Source organism: Nicotiana sylvestris, chromosome 1 (assembly GCF_000393655.2).
Source record: "Nicotiana sylvestris chromosome 1, ASM39365v2, whole genome shotgun sequence".
NCBI lineage: Eukaryota > Viridiplantae > Streptophyta > Magnoliopsida > Solanales > Solanaceae > Nicotiana > Nicotiana sylvestris.
The window spans coordinates 35,400,550-35,409,569 of record NC_091057.1 but is presented as its reverse complement, the minus strand read 5'-3'; the positions used below and the strand labels follow the sequence as shown (position 1 = coordinate 35,409,569).

The window sequence follows — 9,020 nt, the reverse complement described above, 5'->3', positions numbered from 1 at the left end:
CCACTCTCAGTTGAGCCCTCAGACGACTCAAAAGAAATTGCCACTAAAGTTTGAGCAGTAGGAGTGCACAGAGGTGTATCTCTCAATCTTCGCCTTTCCGGCCAATTAGGAACATAAGAGTGCACAGAGGTGTATCTCTCAATCTTCGCCTTTCCGGCCAATTAGGAACATACTCTGGTACTGAATCGGAGTCGATGCCTCCCGGGAGGGCATATACTCACTTCCCAAATGGTAAACAGCTCTATCCACAGCCCTTATTGATTTTCTGGTATCTTTGATTGCCTGCCGAACTTGTGGGGTCAATCTGATCATGCCTCATCCCCTACCCCGGAGGACTCTCCTTTGCCTTTCTATTTATCACTTCCGCCTCGTGATTTCACCATTCTTTGCAAGGAATTATTCAGTTGACACTTGTTAGTATCAGAAGAATCAATGAAAGACATGATTGCAGGAAATAGAAGAAAATAGTTGCAGACAGCAGACAACGGTCCGCATAAAATGTAGTGCGGCCGCAAAGGGACCATCGTGGACCGCACAAAATAGCACCACGGTCCGCATTGAGGTGGGGGTCAGACTACCCACTCTCTGATAAAGGCCACCGTGGACCGCATTAAGGCATCGTAGACCGCAGAAAATACACCGCGGTCACGGTCCTCAATTCTCAACTTTCAGAAGTTTCACCACCGCGGTCCGCACAAAATGGCATTGCGGACCGCAATAAAACAATCACGGGCCGCGGTAAATCACAAACAGTATTACCAACCTAGGGTTTTAGATTTGTCTCATTTTAAGCCTAAATACACATATTATGAACCCATTAGGTAGTTAATCATTGTATTTAACTAATTAATCCTAATCTAAAACATTATTGAACCCTAAGATAAAAATTTAAAGAAAAAGGGAAGAAGAAGACGTATAACTAATCAATAAAAAGAAAATAAACACAATTAAAGACTAAGGAAAGATTAAAGGTACTAGTAACGGGATGCAACACAGATGAATGAGAGTGAGTGATTGAATTCGTGTAGATAGGGCGTGGATGAACAGTAATTTTCTATTTAGTGTGTAGAAGAGCGAAAAGTTTAAAATGAAGTCTTTAGGTCTTTTTTATAGAAAAAGGACCTGGGGCCCACTGCACCTACCCACCGCGGACCGCACAAAATCGCACCGTGGTACTCACAAGTCAGAAGCATTGTGGAGATGTCCACTGCGGACCGCAAGAAATGCTCTACGGCCGCAGTGATCCACCGCGGACCGCACAAAATGTGTTGCGGCCGCGGTGGCAAACTTCAGAGAACCTCAATCTTTGCCAATCATCTATGCAGTCCACATTGAAATGTTGCCCCCGCACCAAGGCCTTTGCGGCCACAAGAAATGCAGTGCGGCCGCAGTGCAAACTTCAGAGAGTGCACATTTTTCCTAACTTGGTCCTGCACTGGATCAAAACAATCCTACACACATCTCACAACCCGTTAGTCCAAAAGCAAATCCTACACTAAAAAGAAAATCAAAGAAAAACAAAAAAGAAAGACACATGGATTGCCTCCCAAGAAGCTCCTGATTTAACGTCGCGGCACGACGTAGGTTACTATCAAATCACTTTAGATGGAGCAGTGCCACCACATGGTTGTCATCAATTTTGCCCAGTTAGTGCTTGACCCTGTGCCCATTAACTCTGAAAACCTCCCCATTTTTGTTATTCAAGTCAAGTGCACCAAACAGAGTCACAAACACCACTTCAAAAGGTCCACTTCATTTTGACTTAAGCTTTCCCGGAAATAGACGTAACCGAGAATTGAACAAGAGAACCAAATCACCCACTTTGAACTCCATGCCACGAGTATATTTATCATGAAGGTACTTCATCTTGTTCTTGTACAAGGACGAACTGGAGTAGGCATGAAATCGGAATTCATCAAGTTCATTAAGTGTTCCACACAAAAATTTGCTGCCACATCCCATTCAAGATTCAGCTTCCTTAAAGCCCACATGGCCTTGTGCTCTAACTCAATCGGTAGATGGAAAGCTTTCCCAAACACCAACCGATATTAAGACATACCAATAGGAGTCTTGTAAGCAGTCCTATAATCCCATAAAGCATCATCCAACCTCTTTGACCAATCGGTTCTATTTGCATTGACAGTCTTTGACAATATACTCTTGATTTTCCTGTTTGAGACTTCAACATGGCCACTCGTCCGAGGATGATAAGGAGTAGAAACTTTGTGATTGACACCATACTTTGCAAGCAAAGTGTCAAAAGCTCTCTTACAAAAATGAGACCCCCCATCACTTATGATTGCATGAGGAGTGCCAAACCTAGTAAAAATGCTCTTTTTGAGAAACACAACAACACTCTGGGCCTCATTGTTGGGTAAAGCTACTGCTTCAACCCACTTTGAAACATAGTCAACCGCCACAAGAATGTATGTGTTCCTACACGAGCTAACAAACGGGCCCGTAAAATCAATGCCCCATGCATCAAAAATATCAACTTTAAGAATGGTATTGAGAGGCATCTCATCTTTCTTCGAAATTCCACCCGCTCTTTGACATTCGTCGCATCTCTTCACAAGTTCACTTGCATTTTTGTACAAAGTTGGCAAATGAAACCCACAATTAAGAACTTTTGAAGCCGTCCTCGCCCCGCCATGATGGCCACCATAGGGAGAGGAATGACAACCCTCTAAGAAACTTAATTGCTCCTCCTCCGGGACACACCTTCGAATAACACCATCCGTGCAGATATTGAACAAGTACGGCTCATCCCAATAGAAGTCCAAACTATCCCGTTTGAGCTTCTTCCTTTTGTTAGAAGAGAGCTCGCACGGGGTTATACCAGTCACCAGAAAATTAGCAATGTCCGCAAACCATGGCATACCATTCACCGACACAGAAAGGAGTTGCTCATCGGGAAATGAATCATTGATCTCTAGGCCATCACGAGGCCTCCCCTCCTCTTCCAAGAGGGACAAGTGGTCCGCCACTTGGTTTTCACTACCCTTCCGGTCCACAATCTCCAAATCAAACTCTTGAAGTAACAAGACCCATATCATCAGTCTAGCTTTGGAATCCTTCTTCGTCATCAACTACCGGAGTGCGGCGTGATTGGTATGAACTATGGACCTTGGCACCCATGAGATACGGCCGAAATTTCTCCATTGCAAACACAATAGCCAAAAGCTCTTTCTCAGTCACCGTGTAGTTCACTTGAGCATCATTTATTGTCTTGCTCGCATACTACACTGGATGAAACATTTTTTCACTCTTTGACCCAAGACCGCCCCAACCGCAACATCACTCGCGTCACACATAAGCTCTAAAGGCAAGTTCCAATTGGATGCAGTAATAATAGGAGTGGTGGTCAACTTGTGCTTGAGAAATTCAAAGGCTTGCATACATCTCTCATCGAACACGAACTTGGCATCTTTTTCCAATAACTTGCATAATGGGTTCACTACCTTCGAAAAGTCTTTGATAAATCTCCGGTAGAACCCCGCATGCCCAAGAAAACTTCTAACTCCCTTGACAGAAGTAGGGGAGGGAGCCTTGAAATCATATCAATTATTGCTTTGTCCACCTCTATACCATGCTTTGAAATTTTATGCTCAAGAACTATGCCCTCCTCAACCATGAAGTGGCATTTCTCTCAATTAAGAACAAGATTAGTTTCTTCACAACGGGCCAACACTCTATCAAGATTCTTCAAACGCTCATCAAACGAGTCACCCACAATACTAAAGTCGTCCACGAACACCTCCAAAATATCTTCTACTATATGGGTGAAAATGGCCATCATACATCGCTGAAATGTAGCCGGTTCATTACACAACCCAAAAGGCATCCTATAAAAGGCAAAGGTGTCATATGGACAAGTGAAGGTGGTCTTCTCCTGATCTTTCGGAGCAATCAAAATTTGGTTGTACCCAGAATACCCATCCAAAAAATAGTAGAAGGCACGCCCAACAAGTCTGTCTAACATCTGATCAAGAAAAGGCAATGGAAAGTGATCCTTGCGGGTCACTTTATTAAACTTGCAGTAGTCCATGCACACCCTCTACCTGGTGACAGTCCTTGTTGGAATCAACTCATTTTGCGAATTTGTAACCACAGTCATACCATCCTTCTTCAGCACATATTGCACCGGTAAAGTGCAAGAGCTATCAAAGATGGGGTACACAACCCCGGCATCCAACCACTTGATCACCTCCTTTTTCACAACTTCTTGCATTGCCTCATTCAACCTCCTTTGATGTTCCAAGGAGGGCTTTGCATTATCTTCTAGAATAATCTTGTGCATACAGAATGCGGGGCTTATCCCCCGAATATCAGCTAAGGTCCATCCAATTGCCTTCTTCCACTTTTGGAGCACCGCCAATGTGGCATCAACCTGCATGTTAGTAAGATAAGAGGAAAGAATAACTAGTAAAGTTGATAACTAGGGATTCTAGTTCATTTTACACTCTTTTTTACTTGAGTTTTAATTAAAAATGTATACAAAATAGTCCCAAAGTCTTACATGTTGTACTTTGTTGTAGGGTTTGGTCAAAAAGGTGATAATTAGTAAAAATCAGCTCAAAAAGGAGTAAAACATGCACAAGTACCAAGAACAAGTCAAAGCACAGCTGCAACAGGACCACCGCAGTCGCAAGCCATTTATGCAGTCCGTAGTGAGGAGATTCAGAGAGGTGCACTTTTGGAGCCTAAGGAAAAAGTACATTCTGATATTTGTAAGCATCAGAATGTTTGCTTGCTCCCCCAATAGGTATCCACAAAATCCTTGAGATATTTGTAAGCATTCTGATGGGGAGCACCCGTGAAATACCCTTGTTGCTTCAATAATTTCAGCATCACATTTGTAATTTGAAAATTGCCCGCCTGGATCCGGGGTGGGACAATTGCACTAGCGTATCCTTGGTTGGGAAGCACTCGAGCAGCCACTCTAGGAGGTGGCAGGGGAGGGTCTGGAACATTATCATTGGCCTGGCGGCCTCTCCTTTGTCCTTGAGGTACAATAGGAACCTCATCATCAATATTGTCATCTACCTCATCCCCCGGCAGAAAATCTCCAAGAGGTGTGTTGTTTGATGCCATTTTGTACCTGAAGTTGCAAGACACACAAATTAGTAACACAGAAGGAAAGAAGAACAATACACAAAACTATTTAGATAGATATCCAAAACCATTAGCTCCCCGGCAACGGCGCCAAAAAGTGATCAGAGCCAACCCTACACCACTGCAAAGTGGCGAGAGCGGTCAAAGCAGCTTTTACCCGAGATGGTCGGGATCGAATCCACAGGGAGCTTGAAGTGGGAATTGGATTCCCATCTAAACTAGAGATGTGTAGTGCTCTTAGTTACTCTTCCAATAATCTTTTGGTTGGAAATTACTTCTAATATTTATGCTAATGATAAGCTAAATTAAACTAAGAATGATTGTTTGTAGGGTGATCTAAATAGTTAAAGAGGCACTAGGGAAGTGACTTTCTCCTATGTGAATACTTGACGGGATCTAAAGTCTAAGGCAAAGACGTTATGTTGGGGATAGCGATATAGCCAATGCACGGAATTACTCACTCTATACCTCTCGGTAGCTCGAGTGACTTTGCCCTAATTGACTTTCTTAAGACCAATTGGGTGTCAAAATTGTGCAAGCAATATAGGCTCAAGTCGAGTATTACTATCTCTAGGTTTAATCCTTTAATTGGGACTATCAATCTCTTGATTACACCCCAATTTCTTGTTGGACTGATTTTCCTAGATTCAAGCTCTCTTTCTCAAGAAGAACCCAAGTCAAATAGGCACAAATTAGTGTTTGCAACCACTAATTCAACATGGAAAATACAAATCAGTCCAAGTATCAACTACCCATAAACATCTAAGCCTTAAATCAAAAGACCCATCAAAATACCCACACTAGGGTTGAGCCACAACCCTAGCTAATGGGTCTAGCTACTCATAATAATGGAAGAAAACAGAGAAATAGATGAAGAATAACCCATATGATTTAATTACAAACTAATATAAAGAAGATTCAGTGTTAATCTAGCTATAAATTACTCAAAATAGCCTAATACAACCGTTCATGTGCTCTGTTGAAAGTTAGATTACAAAAGATACCCTAAAAATGTGAAAAGAAAGTATCTATACTAGGACAAATTTTCTGGACAAATATACCCCTAATGAGGTAGTGCGGTCCGCATAAAATGCACCGCAGACCGCAATGAGGCTTCTTGGCTTGATTAATCATCCTCTGAATCTGGCCATCGCGGGCCGCATAAAATGCACCGCGACCAAGGTGGCTTCAACTGCGGTCCGCACAAAAAGGACCGCGAACCGCATTGGCCTTAATCTCCAAACTCCCAACTCTCTGAACCCCCATCTTTGCGGACCGGACAAAATGGGTTGTGGCCGCAAAGAGGCCACTACGACCACATGAACTCCTTCGCGGTCCGCATTACCTTAGGCTCCAAAAGTGCAGCTCTCTAAATCTCCTCACTGCGGACCGCACTAAATGGCTTGCGGCTGCGGTGGGCCTGTTGCAGTTGTGCTTTGACTTGTTCTTGGTACTTGTGCATGTTTCACTCTTTTTTGAGCTGGTTTTGACTAATTGTCACCTTTTTTACCAAACCCTGCAATAAAGTACAATATGTAAGTCTTTGGGACTATTTTGTATACATGTTTAATCAAAACTCAAGTAAAAAGAGTGTAAAATGAACTAGAATCCCTAGCTATCAAGGCTATCGAGTCCTCTTGAGGCCGGTTACGGCGAGTTCTGTTGAGACTGGATATATCCGAGACCTCCTGAGGCCGGGTACGACCGAGACCTCTTTGAGGCCAGGTATGGAGAGATAAAAATTTGCCCTGAAGAGCAGCCGAAAATATATGTGTGTATATATATAGTATCAAATAATACGTGACCCCGATGGGATAGGCTTAATTTCACAAAAATTTTGCATGCATTTATGATCAATGCCCCCAATTGGTTGTCTTCGGTGTTCAGGTTGGAATCATGTACTCATACCTCTTATGTTATGACTCTAATTTACTTGTGTTTCTTGTTTTATATACTCATTACATTATCTGTACTGGCGCTCCTTCTTTTAGGCATTGTGTTTATGACAACAGGTACAGATAGACCCGGTGACGCCCATCCCCAATAGGTGCACGATTCAGTTTTTGGTTGTTGCTCTCCTCTCCTTTGGAGTAGCTATTCAGAATTTAATAGGTATGGAGGCAGATGTTATAAATATTCTGGATATGGTGAGGCCATGTCCAGTTCGTTTCCTATCTACCGTTGGTGTTAAAGGGAGAACTGCGATGAGTCAACCCTAGTACGAGAGGACTGGAAAGCCATCAGGCTTTAAAGTATAGGAGAGGGGACTCTTTCATACCTGCTAACTCCTAGGATGAGAAGTAGGTCCCTTGTTTTTGGCAAGAAGAGTTCCAACCTTTGTTTCCCCTCGGTAGAGTGAGACTACTTCGCGAACTGGCAGGATGCGGAGATATATTGATCAATATGAATCTCGAGAGTGGATGGTTGATCGCCACCTCCTTGTCATGTAGGCTCTCCGGTCGGGGAAGGGCTTACTATTGTAATTTTTTCTCCCAGTGTATGTGAAAAAGAGTGACGAACTCATTTTTATTCGATCATAGGTTGGTCCAAAGAACGAGAGTCAGCTTCCAACATTAAGTCCGTTGTTCCTCAATAGCTCAGTGGTAGAGCGGTCGGCTGTTAACCGATTATTCGTAGGTTCGAATCCTACTTGGGGAGATTTTTTAGTTATCGTTTTTCTGACCTAGCGACCCATATCCTTCTCCTTTGTTTCTAAACTAGCAGAATCATGGGACATAAAAAGCAGTAAGTTGATTGTTGGTTTTTATTCCTCACTCTCGTATAGGTTAACTTGGTTCGTTCCATTCTTAGGGATAAGAAGGATTCGCTGGAAAGACTGGAGTAGTATCTTCATTAGCCAGAAGGAAATAGTCTCCACTACCGTCATTCGCCAACCTAGTTATGTACGTGTATGTCTTTTGGTACTCTTGGACGCTTACAGGCTAGAGTCTAGTTGTATAAAAGGAGGCAGTTACCATTTTGTTAAGAACATTTGTAATATGTATAAAATGCCAATGTTGTCCTTGTTGATCAGTTGTACTCATTCTAAACTTTGGTGATTATCATTTGGAGTCCTCAATGTCCCAGAACTCATGACCAAAAAGTCAAAAGAGCATGCATTGGTTCGCACGAGCCTTCGAGTGTCGTGTGTCGGTCGCACCTTTCAAGGTTGGGGTGTAACACATCTCCTTTAGTATCCAGCACGACCAAGGAATCCTCTCAATTGTTTGATATTACAATGGACAGACCAACTCTGTACAACCAATATTTTCTTGGGATCAGTTGAAACCCTTTCAACACTGATGAAATGGCCCAAGTACTCCACCTTAAACACAACAAATGCACACTTAGTCATCTTAGCATATAATTGATAGTGCTGCATCAGTTCAAAGATATCCTTCACATGATCAATATGAGCAAACATGCTTCTAATATAAATCAAAATGTCATAAACAAATACTAGGACTAACTTCCTTAATAAGGGTTTAAAAACAGAATTCATAAGACTTCGGAATGATGAAGGAGTACTAGTTAACCCAAAAGGCATAAATAAGAACTTATAGTGACCTTCATGAGTTCTGAAAGCTATTTTATGGGTGTCCTCTCTTGCCATTCTTAGCTGGTGGTATCATGCTCTAAGATCTATCTTAGAGAACACAAATGCATCCCCAAATTTATCAACCAAATCCTCAATAATGGGTATAGAAAACTTGTCCTTAACTATCATATGATTCAATTTACTATAATCAATGCACAGTCTCCAACTACCATCCTTCGTTCCTACCATCACAATAGGTGAGGCATAAGGACTGGTACTATATGGAATTACCTATTGGTCCATCATTTCTTGAACTATCTTCTCAATGACATCCTTTGTTATTCCAAAATATCTATATGGCCTTTTG

General features: G+C 42.3%; 1 non-coding gene across 1 annotated transcript; it reads left to right on the top strand.

The window, feature by feature from the left end:
* Positions 1–7,701: 7,701 nt before the first annotated feature.
* On the top strand, positions 7,702–7,773 carry TRNAN-GUU (transfer RNA asparagine (anticodon GUU)). Its single transcript has one exon. It is a non-coding gene; the product is annotated as a tRNA-Asn (tRNA).
* The last annotated feature ends 1,247 nt before the right edge of the window (positions 7,774–9,020 follow it).